The sequence below is a fragment of the Misgurnus anguillicaudatus genome, chromosome 21 (genome assembly GCF_027580225.2).
Source record: "Misgurnus anguillicaudatus chromosome 21, ASM2758022v2, whole genome shotgun sequence".
Classification (NCBI taxonomy): Eukaryota; Metazoa; Chordata; class Actinopteri; order Cypriniformes; family Cobitidae; genus Misgurnus; species Misgurnus anguillicaudatus.
In genome coordinates, this window is record NC_073357.2 from 36,794,213 (window position 1) to 36,812,558 (window position 18,346).

General features: G+C 37.9%; 1 protein-coding gene across 1 annotated transcript in view; it reads left to right on the plus strand.

Moving 5' to 3' along the window:
- The first annotated feature begins 6,730 nt into the window (after positions 1-6,730).
- tox3 (TOX high mobility group box family member 3) overlaps positions 6,731-18,346 on the plus strand; it is a 191,120-nt gene continuing 179,504 nt past the window's right edge. Inside the window, exon 1 of the mRNA XM_055205612.2 lies at positions 6,731-6,884. The gene's annotated coding sequence lies outside the window, so the exon portion shown is untranslated. The remainder of the gene's footprint in view (positions 6,885-18,346) is intronic.

An 18,346-nucleotide genomic window follows, 5' to 3' on the forward strand; every position in this document is an offset into this window, starting at 1 on the left:
ATGTTAATAAGTTTATGGGGTGGTTTTCTGGACAGGGATTATCTTAAGCCAGGACTAGACCTTAGTTTAATTAGGAAATATTACTAGTTTTATTAAACATGTCTTACTAAAAACATTACTTGTGAGCATTTTGAGGCAAAACAAAGGGCACTGATGTATTTTAAGATGTGTCAGTGCAAGTTGATTTCAGTTTGGACAGCTCCTACATTTATTTAAGTCTAGGACTAGTCTAATCCCTGTCCGGGAAACCGCCCCAAAATGTTAATTTATTTATTTATTTTTCCCAGTTATTTTTACAGTTGCTTAGTCTGATGGCATATACAGAATGAAAACATGGATCCATCATGCCTTGTTACCACTGTGGAGGCTTGTGGTGGTGTAATGGTGTGGGGGATGTTTTCTTGGCACACTTTAGTGCCAACTGGGCATCGTTTAAATGCCACGGTCTACCTGAGCATTGTTTCTGACCATGTCTATCCATTTACGACCACCATGTACCCATCCTCTGTTGGCTACTTCCAGCAGGATAATGCACCATGTCACAAAGCTTGAATCAGTTCAAATTGGTTTCTTGAACATGACAATGAGTTCACTGTACTAAAATGGCCCCCACAGTCACCAGATCTCAACCGAATAGAGCATCTTTGGGATGTGGTGGAGCGGGAGCTTCATGACCTGGATGTGCATCCCACAAATCTCCATCAACTGCAAGATGCTTTCCTATCAATATGGGCCAACATTTCTAAAGAATGCTTTCAGCACCTTGTTAAATCAATGCCACGTAGAATTAAGGCAGTTCTAAGGCGAAAGGGGGGATTAGTATGGTGTCCTAATAATCCTTTAGGTGAGTGTATGTATGTGTATATATATATATATATATAATTCTATTTCATATTTTATGCCACTATAAGTAAAAGAACATGCTGGACATCCACAGTATATCTCTCTATTGATTAGCTCTCCATTTTCCACTGCACTACTTGGCAATGGTATATTTTATAGTATAAGATGTCAAAGGAAATGCTTATAGATGCATTATATGAGTTTCGTATTAACTGTTTTAGCTTCAACTACTACAGCAACTAACAATACGTTTCTTTGTCTGTCTGCTCATGTGTTTAAATAATTGTTCTTTTAAGTTATATCATCTTACACTGTTTCAAATCAGATGGTGACATTTGCATGTTATGTATCAACACCTATTATATATTTTTATAGTCTGTAGTCATGCAGTACTATTCTTTCTGTAATAACAACGTAAAGGTATTTTGTATGGATACAGTTTAGTAAGAAAATTTTTCCAACATTTTAATCATATCGTATGTAATTATTTTGTCTTAAATCACACACACACACACACACACACACACACACACACACACACACACACACACACACACACACACACACACACACACACACACGAGAGGGAAAGTGAAAGAGAGAGAGAGCAAGGGAAAGCAATAGGCAGAGAGTGAACAAGCTCCATTCAAATAGCATGCTCATTCTGTGGAGTGTTGACCCTTGGGCCTTGACAGTTCAAAAACCCATTAAATGTGTAGCGGTTGCCAGAGCTAAAATGAGAAGCCAGAGGCTGTTCTGGGTAAGGTGAACTGAGAGAGAAAACAGAGTTAGGAATATGTCATAATATAACACCAGAAGTGATGCTGTTTCAGCTGCTATTTAATACATTATAAAAAATACTCCCCACACGAATGTAATAAAGGCAATTGTCTGTGTATTCATCAGCTCCATCTACAACCTTCATCGTGCATGTTGTGTCCTAACAGCCATGAAAAAAGTGGTTGTCTTTGAGCTTGTTTTGATGAAATGTGATTGCATTGTTTGCCCATTGGCTATGAGCACAGTCCAACAAAACATTAAGAAATCTATTCTCCGCTCATTATTCACAGTAATACATATTTTCCCCATCTGTGGCAAAATTGCATTTGCAGTCTTTATTATCTTTTCTGATTGTGTTCATTGATAGTTCTATCTCCATGGCTTCATTTGTTATCTGTGTTTTGTTTGGAGCTGTGAGCGTTCTGTGGGTTTTGCTCAGGAGCAGAGCAGAAGTCATTTGGAGCATCCTGTCAGTTCTGCTGTGCTTTAAATGAGATGGAGAGAGTGCGTGAGTTAGTAGTAATGGAAGTGGGAGGCAATAGACTGTGAAATAAAAACCAATGCATTTCAATACCAAGCTCATTGTGACCTTTTCCCACAAAATCACCAAACATACTCTGTCTGGAGAATTATTCAGGTGAATCGCCCATTTACAGACATGCAGCTATATTCTCCATCACTCCACACTGTGTCTATATTCTACATTCTAAATGTTTTACTGCATTTACATAAAAAATCTAATCTATAACTTTTGCCTCTCTATCTCATCACAAAATTGCATTATTACTGTATATGTTTGTTTACCATTGTAAATCTTGGGTAAGGTGAGAAGACTATTTTCCATCATGATTTTTATGTTCTTGTGCTGATAGCTGATTTTTGTTTCCTTTAACCAAAAGTTACGAATTGCAAATTTAACAACGCTTTCTCTTTTTAATTGTGCAGAAACATCTACATAACTCTCTAAGTAAGTAGCTTTCCAAGTGAAACCCTGTTTCATTTTCAATAGTTACTTTACCAACAGAATAAAACCACATTTGAGACCAAGTTACCACATTTTTGTCCAGACATTGGAAGATGGGGGCAGATCGTGGAAGGTGGGTGGGAGATCCAATCCTAATTGTTGTCACATGTTCAGAAATGACACACTTTACATAAAACAAGCTTATATCCAGAACAGTGTCTTGCCATGATCCAGTATTAAAGGTGCAGTGTGTAATTTTTAGAAGGATCTCTTGACAGAAATGCAAAATAATATACAAAACTATGTTATCAGTGGTGTATAAAGACCTTTTATAATGAACCGTTAAGTTTTTTATTAACTTAGAATGGACGTTTTTATCTACATACAACGAAGGTCCCCTTACATGGAAGTTGCCATTTTGTGCTGCCATGTTTCTACAGAAGACCTAAACGGACAAACTTTTTTATTAAGTTGTCTCCAACAATGACATGTTTGTCCGGTGTTGGCTACTGTAGCTTCTCTATGCGTTTCAAAAGCAAGGGGTGAGCTGTGAACTGAGCTGTTGGTAGCAGTTTGCAACCTCACAACTAGATGCCACTAAAATTTACACACTGCACCTTTAACCTCTCGACGTGCACTAGCTCGGGGGCGGAAAGACGTCAGTTTTTTTTAACGCTGCTAACAATATCTATATAGCCTACTGTCTACAAACATAAATAATATTAACATTACTATACATCGTTTAAAAGGTCTACGGGTTTAGCATCAGTGTATGGTCTCTGTTTTGAGATACAGATGCTCTAGCATCATAAATATATTATTTTGTTACAGGAGTCCAGATGACAACATGTAAAATATAAACGGAACTCCTTACCTTGTGTTGATATAACGATCACGAATCGAATCCAGTCTGTTTCAGATGTGTGAATAACCCATAAAAACTCTCCAATAAAATACATCCAATGACCATTTTTGTCCACAAATGCGTATAGTCCGTGAAATATAGATATATTGTCCATTGTTTACATCAGATTTCACATGAATGTCTTGTAATAGAATATAATATACAATCTGAGGACTATTTACATCGTAACACTTGTATATGAGATTACACTCGCGTTCAAATCGCGTGTTCAAACTTTGTTTAAAAAAGTAGGCGGGAGTATAATACATAATATCCAAACAGCGCTGTCAAATATCGTGACGTCATCTGACTCGCTCATTCCTCCAATGACTTCATGGAAAATATTGATAGACAGAACGTGTAGCCAATTAGATAACGAATCCAACGATCTTTGTGTGGCGTTTTATTTCCTGGTGTGGAAACGTCATTTTATATGCTTACATAAGGATAATTAATAATAAGAACGAACGTGTATGCATGTAAACAAAATACTTTTATTTTGTGGCTAACTGGCACTTAGAAAAGGCACTAGTCTTAGAAAAACTCTTGCAAGAACCTCATTTTTGGGCCTATTGACCTCAAACGTGAAACATAACAACTTTAGACTTGTGGCTTTGGGATCATTGCATTTCTAGGTTTCACACACACATTTATCATTAAGATTTTTTAGTATTAAAAAATGTATTACAATGTACTTCAGCCTCTCTAACTTTTTTAATTTTTATCTTAAAATAATTTTGAAACCTGGAAAATGAAGCTCAAAGTGTCTTATATCTAATGATACCACAGTTATGCTTATTCTAAATGGTTTAGTAAAAACAGCCCTTTTATTGAAAGTAGGTCTTTTCATGGTTTGGGCCAGAATGGGGGTGCTTTTCAAGAGGTTAAAAGTGACTTAGTTTTTAATGGGACTCTTTGAAACATAAGACAAGCAAACTGAAGCCCCATGTGAATCTGAATGGGATTAGGGCTAGGTAGGTATAGACATAACTGTACAATGTATGGTAGCCCTTACAGAAGTATAAAAAATAAAGACATGCTCATATTATCAGTCCTTTCAGTATTCAATACAGGCATAATTTTGTCACACAATTTAATTTCTGGGTTTAGTAATGTTTAAATCTATTTTTATTGTATTACTTTTTTATCATAAATAAACACTGTATGTAGATCATACATCATCATAAGCTGTCATTTGCTATCATTTGGACCTTGTTCAAATAAGTCTCTGGGGCATATGGGATCTTTCGAGGAGCCTAATGTCAGATGTAGTTTTGAGGATTGGACAAACATTGGACAGACATCCACTCTCTGCTTGCGATCTTCTGATACGGTGGCCCTGTCCGGAGTATTTTGATCTCGGTGACCTGATTAGTGCCCTTGACCAGAAGGACACTTGTCATCAAGACTTTAAGCGGGGTTGTATGAGTACAGAAGTCCGTCTACGGCCTCAGGCTCACAGACAACATTACAGCCGTCTCCTCGGATAAACTCAGAGAGCATTAACCATGTGTTGCCGCTCAGGAGAAACAAAGATAACAGTACATGAGCATAATGCAAACAGATACAGCAGAATGCATACAGTGGAGTGGTGTAACAAAAAGCAAACACAAATCCTGTCTGCCTCCATCCCTGACGACTCCATGGCAACAAGCTGGACTGAATCCTGTGTGTGTGTGTTTGTCTGTAATGAGAGATAATGTGTTTATATTTGTGTTATGTTGTACTGATTGTAGTCTCACAGGACTCTGGCTAAATGAGACCATCTCTTCTGCTCTGCTCACTGACTCAAAATAATTACACAGTGAATTATTACATTAGCACTCACTTTGTTATGACTAACATCATTCCCATCTAGATATGCGGAGCAATTTGATGCACTTGTAATGGCCCGTGATGGCTTTTTGCTATGTGTAATTCTGTAATCATTATTAGCTTCACATTTAACTTCTGCCCATTCCTTGTTTGCAAGTTATTTATTTGTTTATGTATGTCTTGTCTGATTTTTATGTTTGTTTTCATTTGAAAATATGTGATACGGCGATTGTTAATTTAGCATGGGCTTGTTTTTCTCCATTCCCATTAGTGTGGCATTGGATTTGTATCCTATTGCTTGCCAGTACTGCGCTCTGCTCTTTCAGCATAAGAGTTATTTTAAGAACGGGTTTGTTGTAATAATGTTCAGACATGCTTAATATGAGCTATGTGGTAAGATGATAGCCAACAACAAACATACAGTTAGACATGTGACAGAGAACATTGTAGAAATGTGACCTTTTTAATTTTATATTTGGTCCTGTTTGTGTGTCTCATGGTATTGAAAATATAGGCTAGTTAACTTTTTCTTGTAATAACACTAAAGACCAATTGAAGAACACTGGCAAACTATATTTCATAGTAATTATGTATGTATTGGATTCAAGTTTTATTTCCTAAAACGTTATTATGGCTATATGCATCAAATATCCTGAAATTCAAATAGAGGGTATGCATTGATGTCACTTTTCCACATGACCATGCTGGAACTCGCCCTGTTGAGTGGCAAACGTTCAACAAAATGGCTGGTTTTCATAGCGACTGCTGCGAAAATGCATGTTAAACTGTCTATTATCTGCTTAAACTGAATTTAGTTGGACTTGATAGCAGAGGTGGACAATACTTAGTTACATTTTCCAACCATCTGTGCTTTATTAGGGTGTTTGTATTGGGAAAAATTTTACTTCACTACATTCTAAAGCATGCTTTTGTATTCTTTAATATTTCATATTAAATTTTATTTAATACCTAATTACATTAAAATTGTGTAATTTTACTTAAGTAAAAGTACGTTAAATGTAAAACAAAAACTTGTATTTATGAAATGTAATAAATTAGTAAAAATTATGATAATATGCTTTGAAATGTATGTTTTCCAAAGAAAAACACGGATAAAATACAAATACTTGTACCTGTGGTGGTGTTGGCATGAACGATCTATTTACTTCTTCTCTCTGTGTTTTTTGGCAGTCTGTAAAATGAAGGCTCCGAATTCTTGTTAATCTGTTAGTACAGTCTACAGCACAACAGCTTTTTACCATTTAGATGCGTTTTCTCCGTGTTTTCGCTGATTTCATACTGTACACTTATTCTGCCGCTCTGTCTTTTGCCACTCAGTGGGCGTAACCCGAGGTCGCCCCCTGGCGTCAAGTATGAACGTATTACGCAATACAGTACAAGAACAGCAGTGCTCATCAGCTCACATAAACATTTACGATCATTCTACATTAAATATTTAATATGATGTTTAATTAATATTTATTAAAATGTGCACAATTGTATTACACTTTTATAAAGTGTGATAATAAGAGTTACCAGCGTGTATATGGATGGGTGGCACGTGGCATCAAATCACAGGTATGATTTTCGTTTTTATTTAGCATTTGATGTAGGCAACATGTTATACAGTATTACTTAAATACTTCTAAGCTTAAATGTTAAACATACAATATATTAATACTTTTATTTGACCGTACACTGTTCAGTAATGCAAACCGACCTCAAGTTCACGTGCTAGCTGGAGGGAATAAGTCAGGTTTTCAACCATTATTAGTGCTATCAGAGGGCCGTGTGATTGAAGCATTACTACATGCTGTGGCAGCTAGGCTAGAATGCTAATGCTAGTTGTCAGCTACAGCTGAATTGGTCGGGATGGATGGAGGCAATCTAGCCATGAAGAATGATTGTTTATGTTGTAAAGGTGTGTCAGGGAGACTAAACTTTGGTGTGAAGCATGCCTGGTAAGTTTATAGAGATAAAAATGTGAAGGTATGTTGCCATAGCCCAGGGTTCCATGGGGGCGGACTGCACCAAAAAAGTTTTTTTCCTGCAGATAGGATACTGAGTATTGTCCATGTTACCAACAGGCCTAAATCAGTGTTGTGTTTGGACACAAATGTATGTGAAGGTAAAGTGTTTTTATTTATTTAAAAATGTCAAGAATGAAGTGTATTCGATCTCCACAGCAGCTGGCGTTTCACACAACAGCATCACTTTATCAGTAACATGCTGTTATTGTTCCTACGTCGATATTTCCTGAGTTTATAGTGCGTACGTGTTACATTCCACTGGTTAATATTCAGGGCTGTGGAGTACCTCTCACTTCTTAAAAAATGTATACAGTGTGTGACCATTAGGGATCGACCGATATGGATTTTTTTGTGCCGATGCCGATACCGATTTTTTTCCATCAGCTTTAGCCGATGACCGATACAGGCTGCCGATTTTCTTTAGCCGATATTTGGAGCCGATACTGCTTTTTCTCATTCAGTTTATATCATAAAAATGACACAATGATAAAACCAAATGTTACAGCTCTTAATTTAAAAAAGGAACATTTATTGAACTACATTTAACAAATAGTAAGGTGAGGTAGAACAAGTAAGAAAATTCAGTGCTGCTTAAAATACATAAATAAAATAATAATTACACCATTGCACACAGTAGCAACAACCAAGCAGCATAACAAGGGGAACACTTTACTTTATCCATGAAAGTAACCAACTATTTACAACCTATTTAATGCTTAGGTCTAGTTTTAGTGCACTTAACTTAATCTCTTGTAGAGCAAATGTCTTTAATAAGAAGACAAGGAAAATGTAAACAGCAATACTGATCAAAAAACAACTTAAAAAGAATTCTGAATAACATGCCAATTGCCCCACTTCTGTACCTCACACACCCTCTTGCCCTATAATAAATGCGAGGGATAGTTAGTTTGCCTCAGCTCGCTTAAAACGCATAAAACTGAACAAATACATGAGGATTTGTGTACGGACTTCGGTCAGATAGTAAAGCGCGTGCACGTGGGAGAGGTGCAGTGAGACACGGATGAGAGAGTGCATGTATCTTTGCGCTCCCAGTGAACAGAAATGTTGACAAAACTTACAAAAAAACACTTCTCTGGTCACATAAAAGTCATGTGGGAACTGTTTGGAACTAAGTGCTTGGGTCATATTTCTTATTTTTTTTCGCTGACGAAAATTCCGCGAAACTCCGTGTTAACAACCATAAACGTATGCAACCATGAACTGCGCTCTCCACAATGACGAGAAACTATCAGCAATGGATATTAATTTTTAGCCTTTTACTACTACATATATTTATGGAGATGAAAATTAAAAACCCAGCATGTCCAGCTGGGTGATTCTCACGAAACCATTGAAACACCACGGCACTAATGATTTTAGCTATAAAATGTGTAATATAGTAATATTAAAAAGCATCAGAATTAACACAATACTGTGTTCTACCTTGCACAATGTGTGATTTCAACATAAGAATTTATAATTTGTCAATTTTATCTCATTTTCTGCTGAAATTCTCATTACCGCAATGCGTCCGGCTGTGTTTGAACATGCGTTATGCTGTAATTTAAACATATTAAAACAAAAATATTTAGAAAAAAAATAAATTGATGTTTTGCTAGACTACTTTAGATGACAGAAAAATAATTTACTGAATATTCATGTATAATAATATTGAAGAAAAATTAGGAAATTGATGTGTCCATGCCTGATGTTCTCATCCTCCGCAACACTTTTTGAGAACAGTTTAAGCACACATACAGAATTTTAATAAAGTTTGATTTTGAGTGACCAAGCAGATGGACCAGTTACTTCAAGATGGCTACCAGGTAAGATCATCTCTTTATATCTTTCCAGTTAAATTTGAAATATTCTCTTGTCAGAATGCTTACACGACATTTTGATTATCATTACCGAAACAGGTAGTTTTCTACATTTCGAAAATTGTTTGATTTACAATTTTTTATGAAAATGTTCTGTATTAAAGTCTAATTATATGCACTGAATAAAAAATGAGCAAAGCCTACGTGGCTTCTCTATTTTTAGCAAAACATACTGGGGTACCTCATCCTCCGCAACACCATTCTCATATACCGCAACCATTTAATAGCAGTTGCGGTAAAGAGAACTTCTGTTTCGGAAATGAGAATTTAAGCATATTGTTTATTACATTTAAATATCTCTTATGAATTTAATATAAATTTAAAATGTAATAACTGTTGATATTTTGCTTTATGATGCTTCATTGTAGACAATCAGCAAGTGAGAAAAAAGCTTTAGCAAAGGCCAGGTTGACAAAGTTCAGGGAGAAACTTAACAGCAACCCAGAATGGCTAGAGGAGTACAGAAGGAAGGAGAGAGAGAGGTTAGGTTTGGAGATGTTACTAGCAGGTGTAATTAGCAAAAAACACACTACAGTGTTAGGAAATGTACATGACAAACACACAACACAACGCAACAAGTCTATACTTTATGATGATGTGTACATTCATTTTTTTCTCCCATGTTGTGAGACATGCTAATTTAATGTTATGCTTTCTTTCCACTTTCAGGTATCAAAAACAACCTAGCGATGGCACGCCACATCACAAGATCCACAAAGTTGGATCCCATGCGTGCCAGCATTTCAGCTACCTGCGACCGCACAACGCGCGCTGTTTGCAGCGTCAGATTGCTGCCTGGGGGCGAGGGACAAAGGGAGACTAAAGGCGGCACCTCCTTTCTGCGCAGTGCGTGAGTCACAGACACCAGAGAGGATGGCCTAAAAGCGCCCGGCGCTGTGACAGAAAGCGGGTTGCTGCGCAATTCATTAGGACTGTGCGTTAACCCTTTCCGCCTCTGCTGTCTTCGCAGCATGTGGGTCATGTTCGAGAGTGGGGGGGGGGCGTGTTGTAGACGCTTATGTGAGGATGGGCCCTGGGGCGAGCAACACAAAACCAACTGAGGAGAAAAATGCTCTGTTTTTGAGCGGCTTCGTTCCGGACGGCAGTCCCCCAGGACCCAGTTTCTTGCATCATATACTGGAGGATTTGTGCCAGGGACTCTTGTGATGCACCACCGGTTCTGGTCCATGAGACACAGGGTGGTGAGGTAGGAAGTGGCTCATAGCCTTAGAGCTCTTCACCGCTTCCGAGAAATGCTCCATGATTGTGCCCACCGTGTCACCAAACAGGCCGGATGGAGAAACAGGCGTGACTGTGCATGGCGACCATGAGTGGTCTTCGTGGCCCTTAGCGTGAAATCCGTAACCATTCTCAGATCCCTGAAGGTATTTAGATCCGTGCTGCCCTCATCCAGAGCCTTAAGCACCTGTGCCTAAAAGATCTGTAGGACCGCCATAGTGTGCAATGCAGACAGAGCCTCTCTCGGCGCGGGTATGCTTTTTCGGACAGATGTGCTGTCAAAGAGGCTTGACTTCCCTCAAAGCTGCGCCACACCATCCAAGGAAGTGGACAAGGGGCAGAGGTGAGCAGCCACAGCGTCCTTGATGGGGGAATACACAGGTAGCCTACCTAAGAAAAAAATGGGGGGAGGGGTAGCCCACGCTTTGGTGACTTTCCTCCGAGCATCAGCGGGGCGGCCTGAGTGAAGAAAACAAAAGTCAAGCTTGCTTCTCTGGGGTTCTTGTGGGGTGCTCCACTCAATCTCCAAGTCCTGCACGGCTTTGAAGAGAATGCGCACCAGTTCCTTGTAGAAGGATGGCTGTGTGTCTGATGCACCACGTGGAGCCTGGTCCCAGTCTCCATCCAACGCTGTCAGAGACATCTCATCTTCCTCCGCCGGAAACCCAAAGGAAACAGACCTGGCGGCTCCCGGTTCAGGACACAGGCTCTCGGTGACAAACTGAACCGGTTGAGCGAGGGGAGGACGACCACCAGCGGCTCTTTGCCGGCAGTGGGACACTGCAGTAAGAAACCTCCAAGGGCGATGTTGAGCCGGGTCCTGAGCACCTTCATCGGGAGATCCTCACAATAAGGGACACCCTGAGCCAACAATTGCCGCCTTTGGGTGGAGAAGCCCCTAGCAGAGCACACAGAGCTCGTGTGAATTGGGTGGGTTGATCAGACCTCCGCACCACAAGCAGATTTGCGACATCCCGGAACACAGAGAGGGCTGCTTACATTTCAACCTGAATTCAATTTTGCTGCCTATGAAGTCTGTCCTAAAGCATTTCTCGGAGCTGTCATTATGCAGCCAATGTCATTGTCTCATAAGGCAGCGAGGGAACAAGTCAGCTGTCTAAACTTTCAGATACAGCCTCTCTCTCTCTCTCTCTCTCTCTCTCTCTCTCTCTAATCAAAACAGATACAGAATGGTAAAAGGTCAGAAGACCAAATCATATCCAGCAAGGAAATATTTTTCATCTTATTTACACAAATGTTTTGTGATATCCAGCTGACATTAGCTGGCCATTTCTCAATCCGATGGCTGCAGCCTTCAGAGCTCGCATTTGTAGGCAGCATATGTCATCAAGACCATCTTATTTCAGTATGTTAAATGCATAAATGGGGACTTAAATATGACACAAAGGAATATTAATATAAGCCTTCCTGTTCTCATGTTTTTTCTTTAATATTTTTTTCAAAGACTACACAATAAAACAGTTTTGAACTTGAACGCATGATGCTGTAAATATTATCAGACTTTTAACTTTAAAATTAGTTTTTAACAAAATCTCAGGCTAGTATACGTATTCTCATTACCGAAATAATTAACCTAATTTCCGAAACCTATGTATCATTACCGCAACAGATGCTTATTAAATGTTAATTTCATTAATAGAAGCATAATACTTTGATTTTAAATGCATGTGCAGAATCTCCAAATTATGTTCTTTCAGGTTTGTCATGTCATTTTGAAAATGTGTCAGGTTTCTTCGAAATATATTAAAAAATAGTTGTAAATTGTGGAAGGTGTTGCGGTATATGAGCTAAATAAAACAAAATAAAAAAAACGTTAAATTTAAAATAAATATTATTTCAGAATTTCAATTTACTGTGCATGACTATTAATAATACATTTTTAAAAATGTGAAAATATATTAGCTTTTCTAACAGTGTTGATGTTTTCTGACTGTTGCGGTAATGAGATTTTTTAGGACTTATTTTTGAAATTATGTTACAAAAAGTGTTAAATGATAAGTAAAAGTTTTTAAATTAATGTTCCCATATACTTCAGACTTTGTTTCTAATGTCTGGTGGAAAAAAAAGTAAATTTAAGCAATTTTTAAATTTTCATGCTTGACATTTTTACAACCAAGTTTTCGTGAGAATCACCCAGCTATGATCAGCTGTTCGGCTGATGACCTGCATTCGCTTGCGGCATTATGAGCACGCGTCGTGTCCAAACGTCAGACTGGTGGTCGCTGAATAAAACTCCTATAAATACCACGAAATCACGGAACAACGTCAGCATTATTTAATCCTATGATGTTCGTAACAGCTGCCGTATGCATACGGTTAGCCTAAAGGCTATTTGAAGCTCCCTAAATACAATGGCAAGCAGTTTTATAGGCATTCGCGTTTTCCATTATGACCACCAAACTTTCTTAGCTAAGATTGCACGCACATATAGAGCAACGTGCTTACACTTTCAAAGTATATGGCAATATTTCAGTCAAACAGTTAAAAGATGCTTTGAAGTTTAAAACTTACCAGAGCAGGCTCGGAGCGCTCCACTCTGCTAGTGGGGGGAGGGGCAATGCACGGGCTGCAGGCAGCCTCAAAGAACACAGAGCTGCCTGTGGGCGCCTGTCTGTAATTAATGCCGGGGAAAAGCTATCGGCGAACGCAAGCCGCGAATCGGCCGATGCCGATACACCTAAAACCTGCTAAAATCGGCCCGATGTATCGGCCGGCCGATATATCGGTCGATCACTAGTGACCATGGACCACAAAACTAGTCTTAAGTCACACAAGTATATTTTTAGCAATTGTAGGACTGCACGATTATGACAAAAATCATAATTGTCGATTATTTACCTTGATAATGTTACTGTTATTATTATTGATGATGATGATGATAAATAGACTTACAATGAAGGTTTGAATGTTTTATAACTTTCTCTAAAGCACCTGCATTGTAAATTCTGTAAAAATGTAAATAACAAATAATTGTTGTTAGTAAAAAATCCAAAATGAATAGCAAAAGGACAATTCAACTTTTCAACTGTAAAATCTCTTATTCACCACTATATTTGGTGCCCAAACATACTGGCGAAACGCACAGAAATGAGCCCAAATGGACAGCTGTATTTGAAGCTTTTGGCGATTATGTAATTGTTTCACCCATAATTGTAATCCCGATTAGTTTTTTTTAAATTAATTGTGCAGCCCTAAGCAATTGCCAACAATACATTGCATGGGATGAAATTATTGATTTCCCATTTATGACAAAAATCATTAGGATATTATGTAAAGATCATGTTCTATGAAGAAATTTTGTAAATTTTTTCTATGCTAAATATATCAAAACTTTATTTTTGTGAGTGAATGCAGTTGCAAAGGACTTCATTTGGACAACTTTAAAGGTGATGTTCTCAGATTCCAAATTTTCAGTTGGCATAAGTAAAATATGTTTCTATTTATAAAGAGGACATATTACCTTATAATTTACGAATAAGTTACTGTAGATTAAAATCCTTTGGGAAAAGGATGTTTTGAAATTTTTACAGAAAACCATATAAGAGAGAGAGAGAGAGAAAGAGAGAGAGAAAGAAGAGGGCAGTGGTCGGGGGAAAGAGAAAGGTACATTCTGCTCTGTGCGATAATGAATGCTTTGTCAGGAAGAATCCATCAATGGTCACCAGGGGGAGGGAAACGTCAGGAAAAGTTATGGTTTGTTGGTTTTTTAAACTCACGTGGTATGTTCTAGCAAAGTAATTCAGGAACAAAAACTGTCATGTTATTGTACTTCATCTATTTGTGTAGTTGTCCAGTAGAATAGAGAAATACAGTGTGTGCAACACAATGAACAATGGGCAAATAATGTCTGGTCATTTAAAGACAAGTAGGACTATTTCAAACCAAAAAAACACAAATGCAGGACAGGCACACATACACTCATACCGAAGTCTGCTAAATTTATCAAACAGACATGTTTTCTTATAAAATTCATTTTCGTTCTGAAAAAACATGTTTAACTTCTGGGTCTTCAACTTTTTCCTGGCCATTAGAGAGATCAATCACAAGGATAGATCAGTAACTTCTTGTTTAAAACTATATGCTGCATTCAAAGACTTTTTCACAAGACTTTTTAAAAATGTAAAATAAATCTTTGGTCATGAAGTTTTAGCCCAAAATACCATATACTGTAGATCATTTTTTATAGCATGCTAAAATTTCCACTTTGTAGGTGTGAGCAAAAATGTGCAGTTTTGGGTGTGTCCTTTTAAATGCAAATGAGTTGATATCTGCACTGTGCACTTCCGGCTTACAATACCTCAGAGTTCTCCTAGGCGCTGCGCGGCGCTGAGCTGCGCGGCCGGTGTGCGATCCCCTTTAGGCATGGAAAAGCCAGATTTTTATGAAATGTCCTCTTTAAAGGGACACTCCACTTTTTTTAAATATGCTAATTTTCCAGCTCCCCTAGAGTTAAATATTTGATTCTTACTGTTTTGGAATCCATTCAGCTGATCTCCAGGTCTGGCGCTAACACTTTTAGCATAGCTTAGCACAATCCATTAAGTCTGATTAGACCATTAGCATCGCACCTAAAAAATAACTAAAGTGTTTCAAAATTTTTCCTATTTAAAACTTGATTCTTTTATAGTTACATTGTGTGCTAAGACCAACGGAAAATTAAAAATTGCGATTTTCTAGGCCAATATGGCAAGGAACTATACCCTCATTCAAGGACTTTGCTGCTGTAACATGGCTGCAGGAGGCGCAATAATATTACGCAGCAGCCGAAAATAGTCCCCTTAAACTTTTCAATAGCAGGGGACTATTTTCAGGCACTACGCAATTTTTAATTTTGTGGTTGTGTACATCATTAAAGGCCACCATAATTTACAGTATAGACTAACCCATAACTCTCTATTTCTCCTCATCACATCATCTTCTCTTTCTCTGTTTCAAACATTAATCTCTTTAGCTGGTAAAGCATAACAGTTGCTGACACCTTTCATTTTTACTACAGTCTGCAGACCAGGCTGTAACTGTCAGTCTCTCTCTGTCTCTCATATACCCTCAGGCTATCATTCTTTATGTGTGTTGTAGTGTTAGCACTTGGAGAGCTCTCATCTCTTTAGCTGTTCTCTGTTTAGCCAGCCTACTTTCTCCCACAATGTAAACTAAAGAAATTCTTAAGGAAGTTCATAAGGGTCATTGGTGCTGTTTTGCCTGGGGAAGAAAAAGACGATAGAAATAACAGAGTTAAGGTTTTCACTACAGCTTTCAGATTAGAGGACAAATACACGGAGAGGAAAAGAGATCAAACTCTGGCAAGTTGAACCTGACCTGTCATGGCATAAGAATGTTCTGTTGACTTGTCTGTGTGTGTTTGGGCAAAGGCACAGTGCTAACAGAGAATAGACTGATCTGCCACATACACTGCAAGAGGAATCTGAATTAATTGTTTCCAGGAATGAAACTGATTCACACTCAGTGATGTGTGAAGTGATACTGGCAGATGACATGGGCCGTAGTGTTGTTTCGCAACACAATGAGCATTCTTTTAAAAGCAGTCATCAACCTCATAAACTGAGAAAAATACATTTTCTTCATGGTTTGGCATGTCGAAGCTAATTTTGTTTTTTTTTACTACATTTCTCAGTAATGAGATGGTATTGTCATTATTTTATAAATTATGTACTGTAGCTTTTCAGTAATCAAAAGCTGTTTTATTAGTTAGCAAGGTGATACACAGTGGCAGCTGGTGACTGCTCTTCTGAGGTGCGCGAATTAAAAATATGTCATATTCCGAGTGTCGTGTGTTGCTCGTGTTTTCAAAACATGTGTCTTGTCAAAATAAGTGCCTGCTGCACACGCGTTGAAACGTTTATGATAAAAGAGACGCTCACGTTCATAAATACTCGCAAGACACTCACTTAACAGTAAACTCTGATTACGCATGAGATTATGCGAGTATCTGGCAAACGCGAGCGTCTCTTTTATCATAAACCCTTTAGACGCGTCTGCAGCAGGCATTTTTTTGACATGACGGGTGATGCACATATGACCACGTGACACAACAAACACATATTTTGAAATGACGAACCACAAACATGACAGGCTACATACAAGTCACCGGCCACCACCGGTAATACATTTTCTAAACTGTATACTGTATGTCAAATTTGTGAATGAATCACATTATATTTGTCATTATATTTCGTTACGAGATTAAATTGATGATTTTTATCAAAACACCAACTACACTGACTCATTTTACAATCCCACTAGCATATTATTTAGACAAAATAAAATCTTTTAATTCGCGTGAGGAAGCTGGCGTTTTTATGCACACTTTTATGTCATTGGCTATATGCCACTGCTGTAATGGCTTATTGCACTATTACTGTTAACGATTATTCGATTGATTGAGCGTTAATTTAAATGATCATCGAATATGGGAAAATGCATAATTTGACATCCCTAAACTCATTTTGTCCCCCCCTGTAATAAAATCTGGCAACACCCTTTTTGTATTTCTTTGGGAGATGTTTCTGATTAACATGTCTTGGATCACATTCTAGTATGTAGTAAGCATCTTTTCCCATGTAGCCTGTAGTGTTAATAGTAGGGGTGAACCGATAAATGCCGATATACAGTAATAATACGTGGCCGATAACTCTTCCGAATCGATATTATTCACAGCTATTTCATGTACTACGGCTTTTGATCAGTAAGTCCTTATCGATCTGAAATCACTGTTAGTTTGAGTCGTTATAACAGGCGTTTGAAAAAGCAACTCTCATCAAACATAATCATTATATATATTTTTATTATCATGTAAAAATACCTGAAATGGTTTGAAGAACAGCAATGTAAATATAACCTTAAGCCATTTCCTGGAGCTGTGTGTGTATTGTTCTTCGTCTACAGAGCATATTAAGTTTCTGTACGAGAGCTCCCCCTGGCTTTTGGATGTAGCAGCATTTCACCGTAATTCATTAAGAAGCATAGCAAGCATCATTGGCCGGTATATCGGTGCACCCTTAGTTAATAGCTACAGTACCTTCTTTTAACTAAAGCCCTGGGTAATGTCTGTTTCTAAGCATACACAAGCATATGCACACATTCGAACTCACAGACTTGCAAAGCATAGTTTATTTGACTCATACACATATACACTTTACACTTCCTTTTGTCTAGTGGCCTACATAATACATACTCCTACCGCATATGTGACCTATGTGTACAATGTACAACTTTGTACAACAGATTGCCCATTGTATGTATAGCCGTATATATGTAAAATATGGGTTTGAAAAGAGATGTCACTGGATCTGGTGCTGTGTAAACAAGAATGTGTGAAAGTTAATAAGTTGATTTTAGTTTATTAACTGTTAAATTTATTTTTTCATATACAGTATTTGCCTGCACAGTAAATTCAATTGCTGGTAATGCTGGTTGACATGCTGTAAGGAAGCGACTTGTGCATTGTTCTTTAGTGGAACACATGTAAATATTTGGAGAAGTTTATAAAATACAATGAAAGTAAATTGTGACTCACTCTGTCAGTCATCATACTGTATTCAATGCCCTTTTGTAGTCTTTCCATGTGGAACACAAGGTCATGTTACACAGAATTGTAATGGACTGAGTCACTATTGACTTACATTGTATTCAAAGAAAAAAAACAAGCTGTTTGTCTGAAGAAATATTAATGTTTACAGAGAGAAAGAGAGAGAGAGAGAGAGAGAGAGAGAGAGAGAGAGAGAGAGATACATGTAAACAGAATGATCTAATTCGGAGGTCTTTGTGTCTTCCGCTGAGCCCACATCCATCAGGGCTCTGTACTTTATCAGTCTGATGGATGAAGACAACATTTGTTCATTTTGAGAATGAC